The 13115-nt window shown below is 35.2% G+C and overlaps 1 long non-coding RNA gene across 1 annotated transcript; it reads right to left on the bottom strand.

The window, feature by feature from the left end:
• Positions 1-857: 857 nt before the first annotated feature.
• LOC131722781 (uncharacterized) lies at positions 858-2564 on the bottom strand. Its single transcript, XR_009320028.1, has 3 exons — positions 2419-2564; positions 1815-1960; positions 858-1469 (listed from the first exon to the last, which is right to left on the bottom strand). It is a non-coding gene; the product is annotated as an uncharacterized LOC131722781 (long non-coding RNA).
• Positions 2565-13115: the final 10551 nt, after the last annotated feature.

Here is a 13115-nt window from a genome sequence, read left to right as displayed (position 1 = left end):
TATTCAAAATTATTACAACTTATTTTTAAACAATACCCAAAAAGATAACAGCCAAAAAATTGCTTGTCTTAAAAAACAAACAAAAAAAAGTTTTTACAGAAGCCCGGACATATCAATTTGTAAACACTCACTGAAAACCATGGCTGGGGTCAATTCCTGTTTTTCAATTCCAATTCCTCCTTCAAATCAATTCCAAATTACAATTCCTTTTTGCATTCACAGAACAGGCTTTATTGGAATTGAAAAGGGAATTAAAAATGGAATTGGAATTGACCCCAACCCTGTTGAAAACAAAACAAAAATACAGATCTGATCCTTCAAATCTTCACTCTGGTTTCATTCTGTGTCGTAGTTCATTTATCTTGCTGTTAATTGCACCACCAATTACACGCTTTGGGGTACAGGGAAACTTTTTCAAGGCAGCCCCTAAAAAACATTGATCACACAGATTTAACGACTTACACATAGATATATAAAAATCTTTTTAAAAATGTACCACATATCTTTGAGAAGGGTTCATTAGTTACATATTGCCACAGTAAATCAACAACATTTTTGTGTGTGGGTGTATTTAAATGTTTTGGTGTATGCTCTTAAACTTGTCTTACACTACAGTTCATAGTAAAATCTGTACTTGGGGAAGCAGCTATGCAAAGGCAGTCTTTTCTCCATTAATACCTTGCTTAAGCATTGCATTGATGTGGCACAACTGGACTGAAATGTGAAGTATTTGCTCAAAAGTCAAATTTACATGAGACATGAAAGTTTATATTGTCAAAGATCCCATGGCACTATTTATTATTATTATTATTATTATTATTATTATTATTATTATTATTATTATTATTATTATTATTATTATTATGTATTCATATGTCTGAAGCATTAATCCAAGGTGATTTACAAGGTGTTGTTGAAAGAGTGAGGTGGCTAAATTCCAAGTCAGGCTTTCCTCAATCAGGTCTAACAAATTTCTTATGACTCCACCTTAACTGCTGTGTAGTAATCTGCTGGTACAAAATGGCTGCACCCCAGAGGGTGCTGCACTTCAGCGGTGGGTGAAGTGAGTCTGTAAAGCACTTTGGGATCTTTTCGGCTGCTACATGTAAGGTATTATTATTTATTAATAAATTAACTCTAGTCTCTGAAACTAAAACAAAGGCCAAAGGAACATTAGAAATGCTAACCCTTTTTGTTCTACAGAGTTAAAAAGGAGAGTTGGAAATTTTGTACAACAGCATTTACATTCCATATATGGCTTCCACCTTTAAGCGCTCCAGAGGTGTCTTTTTCTCCGAAGTTGGATCTCTCTTGCTGCCACCACCACGAAGATTGCTCTTTAGTAATGTTGGAATGTCAAAGACAGCAACCGTCAGGGTTCTTACATATGATGTATTCGTGCTGCACCTCTCTGTAAGGATCCTGGACAGTTTGTCAATATAAACTCCCGTGCCTGGGAATATTTCCACCTAAAAGACATAAATAAAAAACAAGTTCATCCCCAAACTATTCTTATATTATGTTAAGTGGAATACTCAGACATTATCAGGAAGGCTGTGATTTTGTTACAGAAATCTGTTATAAAAACCACAGTATGTCTCAATTCTAAGTCTATTAATTTACAGACAAAATAAATAAATAAAGTAAGTCAGTGAATCTGTGACACCCATAACTCAATCACATTCTTATTATCAACTATAAATATGAATATAACTGATAATGTAGCATCATTAGATTGTTTATAACTAATACATTTTTTCAATATATATATTTTTACCTTGTCTTTGTAATATTTTAGACCAAGAGTGTTATACCTGTTTTGGTGCTTCTTTGTCAGAGTCAGAACAGTTTGGTGTGGGGCTGTCAGAACCACTTCATGGTGACACTCTTTTGGCTTCATCGTTGATAAACGTGGCTTTTGTTACAATTTTTTTCAGATTTTCCAAAATGTCTGGAATCTCTGGGGAAAAAAACCTCAGTATTAAATGCTAATCATTTTTAGTAATATATTTAATACAAAGTGAAAACAAAACCATCAATGCCTGCAATTATACTTGAGAGACTTGCTGTATGTTATTAGCAAACTGACCTTTTTGTGGGTCATTAACATCAGCTACAAATAAAATAGAAAAAAAGAAAAGAAACAGACAATACAAGAATTACCAGGTCTAATGTAATGCATATAGTCATTAATGTAGGGGATTTGCACAAGTTATGTTGAAAAACTTAATTTATTTAATAAACAGTATTATTAAACTATTAGACAGTGCACATTAAGAGTCTGTATTGTGGTTCTAGATTACTTCAGTATGATCAACTATAATACATTACTCAGGAAAATCACACATGGAATCTAAATTACTGAAGACTAACATTTATCAAGGTAAGGAATTATTTGCTATAAATAAAAAAACTTACCATCAGCCATACGGTTTCGAAGATCTTGGTTTTCATTTTTAAGTCTAGTGTTTTCCTTTTCGAGCTGCTGAACTTTTTGCTGTAGCTCAACTTCACTGGACTCTTGAAATGTCTGTAGAATATTATGGGATCTAATTCTTGAAGCTCCATCGGTTTGCTTTATTTTGTGCTGTATTCAGAGAGAAAAAAAGTTTAAAATGAAATATATATATATATATATATATATATATATATATATATATATATATATATATACACACACACACACTTTTTTGCAATCACATTTCATCAAGAAACAGCTCTAAGAAGACACTCAAATATAATATTGCACGTTAATTGTATTGTAAAAAAATAAGTAAAATGTTCACTTTAACTTTAAAAATTATGGACTAGACAATTAAAAAAAACATCTTATAAACTGAACCCACAGAACCAACTTATATATATATATATATATATATATATATATATATATATATATATATATATATATATATATATATATGAATGAAAATGATAAAAAAAATAAATACTGCAATACATTTATTTAATATTTGAAGTACATTACATCTCACCGGTAACTGCGGTTCATCAAGGTCACTATCATCTGAAATCTGAAGTTTTTTGTTTGGTTTAGATACTCTCTTTTTAGGAGAGGGCATTTTCGTTCGGTCATTAAGTTTTCTTCTTAGTTCGCCTTCTTTATAAAATAAATAAAACCCTGCATTATGTCCAGATATTTATGGATTATATTTATTTGTCATAAAAATACTGCGCTTTGACCATACAAATTAAGATGGACAGCCAACACTGAATCAAAACCGGTTTAAAATCTGGTTTAATTTATTTTGTGGGTTTGGGGATTTTATTGTAAAGCACAGCACACAGTAAATAGTTCTTACAAATGCGAGTCGTCAAGTGTGACGAGTTCTTAGCGCCCTCAGCACCACCTACCATGTTATAACAGTATGAACGAAGTACATCAAATTAATAAAATAAACCTTCATTTCAAATATACTGTGATATTTTATATGTATATATATATATATATATATATATATATATATATATATATATATATATATATATAATATATATATATATATATATATATATATCAAATACCGTGTAAAGACTTAAAAAAAAAACATACTTACCGTTCATAATGATCTGCGCTTCATGGACAGGCCATCCACCTTTTGGAGGTTTGTTCGTGTCTCTCCACTCTGCTCTGAAGCTTCGAGTAGTCTCTTCGTCATCATCAGCAATGCTGAATAAATCAAAATTGCGAATCCAAGCAGTTGGAATCACGCTGTAAGAGTCTTTGTCGACCCCGCTTTCCCACTTCACCAACGCGTGCATCACCGCCATACTACCTTTACCTTCTCATCCGTTTTTTAAATTTTCAAAACAAGTCCTGAATGCTCAAATTTAACACTTATTTTTTGTAGAGTGTCGTTGCTGTTAATGCAGCCAGTGATGTGGAGCCATCATACAGAAGCTGACGAAAGACATCAACATGTAAGTTTCCTAAATTAAAATGGTGCATCAAAATACTTATTTAGCACTTTCAACTGTTTCTTTGTGATTCCTAAAATTACTTTCCATCTACAGTAGTAAGGATATACACTAGAAATTGTTTGCCTTTTGAAACAGTAATGTCAGGATCTTTGCAAAATCCACACCCAGGTACCTATTGCAAACTAGGATACATCAGAAAGTGAGGATAATTCACACCTGAAGTTAAATTAAAAAGGAAAGTATGTTGCTAGGGAAAATCATGGTATTACATGTTATGATTACCCTTTCAGTCAAATAGAAATAATACATTTCTTTTGAAAAGGGTTGTGAATTTGTTACAACTTTCAATAAAGTTTGATTTTTCAATCAAAGTTTGAATGATCTTGTGTGTGTATATATATATATAGCAGTGTGGAGTAGTGGTTAGGGCTCTGGACTCTTGACCGGAGGGTTGTGGGTTCAATCCCCAGTGGGGGACACTGCTGTTGTACCCTTGAGCAAGGTACTTTACCTAGATTGCTCCAGTAAAAACCCAACTGTATAAATGGGTAATTGTATGTAAAAATAATGTGATATCTGTATAATGTGAAATAATGTATAATGTGATATCTTGTAACAATTGTAAGTCGCCCTGGATAAGGGCGTCTGCTAAGAAATAAATAATATATATATATATATATATATATATATATATATATATATATATATATATATTGTGTAAAATAGCGGGTTGTGAGAGACAGCAGGGAGGGGGTTAAAACCTCCCTGCAAAAGAAACATGTGAGAATGCCCTTTTTGGTTTATTGTTTAAATGTAATTGTTTAATTGTTTTATTAATGATCATCCGCACCTGGGCGTTATTGGGGAATTAGACCCAGGTGTGGGGTTTAAAAGGAGAGCAGGCAGTCTGCTCGAAGCTGCTGTGGAGAAGGAGGCAGAAAAGGGTGCTCTGCTTCCTGGCAGTCGTGAGGTAAAGTGCTGTTTCAAACCAGTGTGTTTTGTGAGGACGGGGAAACAGCGTAGCTGTCCCGTGTTAGTCAGTGCTCGTACAGAGCTAGGTGTTTGTTTTGTATTTTGTTTATTTTTTGTTTATTAAACATAGCGCACCAGCGCTTAAAAATCAATTTCTGTCGTGTTGGGTCTATTTTTAAACGGGCAACGAACCCGAGAGTGGTGCAATCCTTTACAATATATATATATATATATATATATATATATATATATATATATATCTTGTGTGTGTATATATGCATTTAAGACTTTATTGTTCTTGTTTTTAGAGAAGCATACCTTTAGAGCTTAAAGATGCTGGAGTTGAAGAAAGCATTAGACAGTCATGTAAGCGATAGGTAGCTTGTCTCTGCATATTAACATCATAAAACATCTAACAGTTCTGCAAATATTTGAAACCATTTTTGTGCCTTCCGTCTTCATAGGGTACTTCTTGTTATCATAATAGTCTGACTTTACTTTTTTATATATAAATAAAACACCACATTTTTTACACCTTAATTATATTCTTAATAGTAATATTACTTTTGCTTGTTTCCAGGTATCTTCAGACATTCTCAAAATCACAGAATCATCTCTTGAACTGAACCAACTCCTACTTCTTGCCCTGAAAGCTAAACATCAATTAACCAGTGAAGCTTTAACCGACATTATGAAAGTTATAAATGTAATATGTGAAGAAAATGTCAAAATACTTATTTGAGAAGCAGATTTCAGATGTTAAAGAAGTCATTCGTGTTTGTTATATATGTAAGAACTGTGGCTCTAATTTAGATAGCAGTGTTACATCAGGAATTTGCAGTGTTTGTGATGAAGTATGGACATCAAAAGATTGTATTGAAAAAGGGATTTTTTTCTTTTACATTCCACTAAGACACCAACTTCAGAGTCTTTTAAATGACTTAGCTGTGCACAACAGTTTTTTAAGAAGTGTCTGCAGTGAAACTGATGTGCTTTCAGATATACATGATGGAGTACTATATAAACGGTTGTTAGTTGATCAAGGCAGCCAAGAAGGACCACTTGGCCGATTATCTTTGAGTTTTAATTGCGATGGAGAGCCAGTCTTCAAGTCTTCTTCACCAGTGTTGTGTTCTTTAAATGAGCTAACGCCCACTGAAAGACTGAAGAACATATTAATGGCTTCCTTGTGGTTTGGGAAGTGCAAGCCTGACATGAATGTGTATTTAGAGCCTTTTGTAGAAGAGTGTCGTAGTTTCTGGTCAGATGGAGTTCAATGGGTAGATCCACTTAGTGGTAATGACCGTATATCAAAGATATACACAACTTGTGCAGTCTGTGATTCTGTAGCTCGACCTCTAATGCACAATATGATGCAGTTTAATGGGTACCAGGGGTGTGGATTTTGCAAAAATCCTGGTGTCACTGTTTCAAAAGGTAGAGGATTTTTCCGTGTATATCCTTATTGGAGAGACTCTACTTTGAGGAACTACATAGAAACAGTTGAATGTGCTGAACAAGCACTAGACTCTCAACAACCAATCTGTGGTGTGAAAGGTCCAAGTGTTCTGTACAACATACCAAAATTTGATATTGTGGAGAACTTTGTACCAGACTACATGCATTGTGTGCTCCTAGGTGTAGTGAGACAAATGATGGCCCTATGGTTAGATTCACAGTATCACACAGAAAGATATTACTTGGCAGCTCACATAGACAACCTGGATTTTAGACTTCTATCTATTAAACCTCCTTGTAACATATCTCGGGTGCCACGTTCAGTAACATTGTGTAAATATTGGAAAGCCCATGAATGGTATGCATGGTTGATTTTTTATAGTGTTCCAGTACTTAAAGGAATTCAACCTCAAAAGTACTTTAATCATTTGTGTTTACTAGTAGAGGCAGTTTCAATTATGCTTGGTGAAAGCATTTTTATGAACCAGCTTGAATACTGTAGTGATGTACTAGTTCGGTTTGTTGTTTTACTCGAAAAACTCTATGGAGTCCAGCATGTGAGCTACAATGTACATTTACTGTTACATCTGGTGAAAAGTGTTAAAGACTGGGGTCCATTATGGGCACATTCAGCTTTTTTATATGAATCCTACAATGGCTGTTTACTCAAGATGATTAAAGAAACACAGGGAGTGCCTTTGCAAATTTGTAAGAAATTTCTGATTGAAAAGGCTTTGCCTTTGCATGCTATTGAAATGGCTGGGACACCTAAAGGGGAGTTACTCAACTACTTCATAGGCACAAACAGAAAGATTAAGTTTGCTGAGGAAATTGAAGGTGGAGCTGCTTTGGGACAATCTTGTCAGAGAGTTCTTAAAAGGGAGCATTATCTTGCACTGCACAGCTATGTTAATGAAGTGGATCCAACAATAATTGCAACTTATTGTGACAGAATTGTTATTGGAAAAGAAATTGTTCACACAAAACTATACAGAAAGGCAAAGAAGAGAAACAGCTATACTGTTATATTGAAAGATTCTTCTTTTTTCTCAATAGAAACATTTGTAATTTTGGATCTTGGCTGCGGCAGAAAATGCTATGCATTAGGAAGGTTCTTTCAGAACAGGAATTTTAAAATATGTTCTGATAATGCATTAAACATAGGATTAAGTCACATTTTCCCAGTTTCTCCTGAGTTGGGCCATCTTGTTGCAGTGGACAGTTGTGTTATACAGCAGAAATGTGTTTTTGTACATATACCTGGCCAAACTGTTGCTTTTGTTTGCAAACAGCCAAACCGTTTTGAACTGTGCAGATAGGTTTCAACTAGTTTCAATTTGTGTCATTTCATGAAAATATGTTCAAACTGGAGATATAATAAAATATAATTATACATCTGATCAGAGGTGGAAATAAGACCCCTAATGCATACCTGTTTGGTCCATTTCAGGTTTTACTGACTGCAGGTCCTTGTATAAACTGTACTGAAGAAGCAGAAAAAACAAGAGTCTGCAGCTCATAAAACACAAAATGGCTCCAACTGCTGTTACTATTTTTGTTGGGGTATAGAATGTTCTTTTTTTGCAAATGTGTTGCAGTAAATTATGTGCAGCATTTTTTATTCTCAAGGATTACTGTTATGTAACAATTGCAATGGGGGATGCAGTCTGTGGTGAAAGCAGCAGGGCTTCTTTTGTGTAGAGGAAAATGTGAGTTACAAAAAGTCAGGTTTGAAAAAGTACTTGCTCTGTAAACATGTCTAAAAATTGACAAATTAAAGAATAAACCAAATAACGTATTTGAACAAAATTATATTAGCTGGTTTTAGTTTAGATAAATTAGCAGACATTTGTAATTAGAGTTAAAGACTAGAGTAAACAGGTTGAAAATATGCCCCAAAGGATTGGAGCAACTGATAGAAAATCTCATAGTTATTGAGGATTGATCTTTAGTAAAATGTTAAAATTAAATTATGTTGGTGTTAAGGTAGCTTTAATTGTGCCTTGTGTAACTAAGGTATCTTGTATCTTATGTAAGCTGTATGTATTTGATATATGCTATTTAGATTAGCAGATGTGATTTTACACGAGTTATGAAAATGTGGTGTGCGATAAAAATACTGATACTTTTATTTTCTTAATAAACATCAAAAATATTGTAATTTTCTTATTTTCATTGTTTTTATTTGGATTAAGTGCAATAACTCACATTTTTGTAAATAAATGTGTAGAATATATTTATGACATACAAATCAAGTTACATCATATTTTTAAACATATATGTTCACAGTTTGCTTTTTTTACATTAGGAATATATGTACATAAATATACGGATATGTGCTGCATATAGGTAACATATAAAACAGCGTAATATATTGAAAATATGTGTTCTTTCTGTATGGGAAGTAACAGAAGTAAATTATACCCCAGAGTAAAGGTTTATGAATCTGGTCCAGTGTATCGTACATCCTGAATTACAAAGATTAACTCATTGCAATGTAAAAATCCAACAGATACACTTTATTTTCCCCCGTATGAGACACATATAAAAACTAAATCTAGGAACTTGCCTTTTCCACTGTGGTCCCCCTGCAACAATATAAGAAAGGGAAGACAAACACGGATGTGTTATTGAAATGTTTAAGAGCCCAGTAAAAATGCATTTGAAATGAGAAGCGCTGCAGCTGTGCGGCGTTGTTACCTTCAGAGGCTTGCCCTGTGAGACACTGAGCAGCAGTGCTAAAGTGGCGAGCACCAGTTTGTGATCCATCTTCATCTGCTGCTGCAATGTTCTGAGAAGCTCAGGAGATTCGTCTTCTTCGCTTGATGCTTTAGCACACCTGCGCATGGGCTTATATACACCCAGCCAAAGGTGTGTCCAGCAAGGGAGCTTAAAGCCATTCAATTACTGGATCTACACATGATACCAGATAAGATGAAGTTTGCATTGGGTTTTAAAGTCCTTAATCTTGTGTAAAAGCTGAGAACATTCAGCTCTGGCTACAAGTGTTGCGTCATCCTATAGAATTAACTAATTGTGCTTCATAAAGTCGAGTCAGCCTACCAGCACAAAAGGACTGTTTGTGTGTGTGTGCACTCTCTCTTCCTGATCAGCAGACAAGCAGTGAAAGGGAGCCAGTCACACAGGCCATGTGAAACCAGCCAAGCTTAACTAAAGTTTACCGCACACCCACAAGTAAGCTAGGAAGGTCTCAGAGACAGTGTCAGCCGGAGGGAAATTCAGCCACAGCTTGTTGGGCAACTAAAATAAACAGGAGTTGAGAAAGACAGTTTGCTAGATTTAAAAAAGGCCTTAAACTAAACTTTCAATGAGCTCCTGGACTGTTGTAACTTTGAATTAACTGTGTTAAGCACAGGAGCGAGCCTCATTCTGGACTGAGTGAAATTACACAGACTGAAATGATTTCATTGAAAAGTTATATTATTACAGATACGTTTTGCATTGTTGTATAAAGTATAAGTTAATTAAAATGATTCTAAAAGAAGCTGCTGTTTTGTTTTGTTTTGTTTTATTTTAGGGTTATTACAAGTCAGCTTTGCTGTAAAGTGTTATTTAAGATTAAGAAACAATTTCCAGGGACAGCTTCAAGTTGGAACCAGTCTAAACAAAAGGAACTCTAAATGTAATTGCTCTTTCAATGAAAAGTGCCCTGACTAGGTTAATGTCTCACTGAATGAAACGAAGTGTAATCCTGTGACTCCCAGTTTCTGCTCTGAACCAAAACACACTCATACCAATAAAGTGTTTGTTAACTCCTCTTGATTTGTATATGAAGTAAAACTACTTAATTACTGCACTAACATTTGCTGTTTGACTTGCAACTTGATATAGTATTTATGCATGGGACCTGCTGTAATATATTATTGCCTAATATTGTCCCTTCAGCAGAGTTACATACATAAAAATGATCGACAGTATACATGTATCCTAAATCTATTCCTACGGCCTTTGACTTATAAATTCTAATTATTCGATATCATATCCTTCTTTTACCTCATCATTATCAAAATCCTAATCATCATCCTCTCTGTATCGAACAGCTTCTCGCTAACTGTCCCAATCAATATCACTGTTGTCTGTTTAATCCACCACTCACGCTGTTGAACCGGATTCCATGCCGGATCCCATTGTTCATCCAGTATTCCCTTTTGCCATCTACTATGTTTGATTAACACATAATCCATTATCTCAGATGACATTATGTCTTCCTTATACAACTCAATATGTTTATATTGACTTCAAGTTACTCTCCTGAACACACTTTTGAATTAATACAATACAACACAACAACACACATACAACTAACACAGCATGACCCGGGTCACCCAATCACACCTCGCAATCCGCACTAAATACGGTACAACAGTGCCACGACGGCAAACACTAGACCTTACATGCCCGTCTACTGGGACTTAACCTGCCCTCTGTCAAGCCTCAAGTCCCGGTCCAACAAACACCCACAAAGATTCTTTAAATACTCTGTCAAGATACAAACTCAACTGTTAGCGACTGGATCCACTAAATATTGGGGATGGTAATTAAAACACACTCACCCTCCTTGGACAGTCGATAACAGACAAGTCAGCGTGACAACTAATTGCAAACTGTTCGTGACGTCAAAACTGTAGTGGGGTTTTTTGAAAAGACTCGACATAAGACAGCCTGTTCTACTGATCTTATAAGCTTTAATACGCGGCGCAAAAGAAGTCAGTAAATGCATTCAAAATACAATTCTGACTCACATTCAATATGAACAAAATGTGCACATGGACAGACAAACAAACAGAGAGAAACAAACACAAAAAACAACGGTTATTAGTTTCAATTAACTTTTCCTAAAGAACAAGTTATTGATTCAATTAACTTCTGCACATGAACGATAATTATCCTAGGATTTCGATAACTAGTTACCTTAAACGGAACTCCCGTCCGTTTCTTTTACTATGGACTAACTTGTACTTAATGTTTCACTTAAGGGGAAACTTGTCTTGGCATACCATAAATCATTTTGTGTCAGGGGACCTGGTCCCAATCTATCATGTATTTTCTTTTGGCATCCTGTTAAACTGGTACAGTCAATTTCTGTACTGCTTTTTGCCGCGCCCATTATCAACCCTCAATCTATTATAGGTTACTTACAACACTCAACAGGTTGCTTGCAACGCTCGCAAAACACAGTTATAAGTATGGCGAGAGAGAGAGAGAGAGAGAGAGAGAGAGAGAGAGGGAGAGAGAGAGAGAGAGAGAGAGAGAGAGAGAGAGAGAGAGAGAGAGAGAGAGAGAGAGAGAGAGAGAGAGAGAGAGAGAGAGAGAGCGAGAGAGAGAGAGAGAGAGAGAGAGAGAGAGAGAGGAGAGAGAGAGAGAGAGAGAGAGAGAGAGAGAGAGAGAGAGAGAGAGAGAGAGAGAGAGAGATTACACGCACACACACAGGTTACTCACAATGCTCGATAGGTGGAGCAACATACACTTTTTATTAGTTTGCAAACTGGAGCCTTCAGCTGAGTGTCACAAACTCAGTAAGCAACCGCAAAGAAGCTCAAAATACACTAAGTCAAACAGTTCCTTATATAATCAGTTTTTGCACAGTGTTCATGACTTGTGGTAATTCTTATCTTCCTTAGTCAGCTGGAACCAACCCTGTGGTATCTTTGACACTGTTGTTTACCAACTTCTCTCATTGGTTGAGTTTTAGTTGCTATGGGGTGTCTATCAGGTCCCACAAAGTTGATTCCCCTAATACAAGAATAACAATCCATATATGGTAATATTAACTGAGTAACTGGGGGAAAAGAGGAATTATCACTGTCTCAAAGTGTTCTTTGTATGTCTATCATTTGAGACAGTGTCCTATTTTCCTGTCGCTGACTCATGCACTCTTCTTTAGACAAGGCTACTGCTCCTTGGCCACATTCCAGCATGTTAGTTCAACATTGTAAATTTAATACCATGTTAACATCAAACTTCATATAATATCATAATTCAGGTTATATAAATCACAGAGATCACCCAAACACATTAGATTAGAACTCTTCGTGCGATTATTCTATTACATTGCGATTATTCTATTACAACAGTTAAAAGTTAAATATAGCAATAATGAAAATACAGCAATAACTATGTGCTGTATTACAGTACAAACCAATATGTTTAACTTTTTAATGCAAGATGTTGACATGAAATAATGACATTTTAAAAGGAAGGTGGTTTCAGTGTTTAAATCACATTGGGCCGCTTATTCCTCTACAAGCTCCAGTTGTATTTAGCCTGACCCAACATGGGCTTCTGGGGTAAAAAAAAGGGGCAAACATGCCACTCCTGCCAACCTAAAAAAACAGTCTAAACACTTGTTTTGAAATAATTTCTTAGCACAGATATGCATCATCTTCCCTTTTCTCTCTTTTCTTTCTTGTAAGTCTTGTAACAGGATGGTAGATGTAATGAACTAGGGGGCCCTTTTGGTTCTTGGCAACAGTTAGTGGTTAGTACAACTTGAACTCCAGAACAGTTAATCAGCAAGGCGGGGCTAGATCATTTTCTCTCAATATAAGAGAAATGTAAAATTATTGATTCAAGGCGGTCTTGAATATGCAGAAGGTAAATTTGTAAATAGCCAATAGGCAATTTGCCAAAAGGTGTTGGTTACTTATGAATGGTTAATTTTGTGTACGTTTTTTCCTGTGGGGGCTGGAGTTTTCAGTGTTCAGGAGACAGAGAAAACCTATAAA

This window comes from Acipenser ruthenus, chromosome 51 (genome assembly GCF_902713425.1).
Source record: "Acipenser ruthenus chromosome 51, fAciRut3.2 maternal haplotype, whole genome shotgun sequence".
NCBI classification, from domain to species: domain Eukaryota; kingdom Metazoa; phylum Chordata; class Actinopteri; order Acipenseriformes; family Acipenseridae; genus Acipenser; species Acipenser ruthenus.
The sequence above is the reverse complement of the archived record's forward strand: the minus strand, read 5'-3'. Positions and strand labels throughout refer to the sequence as shown.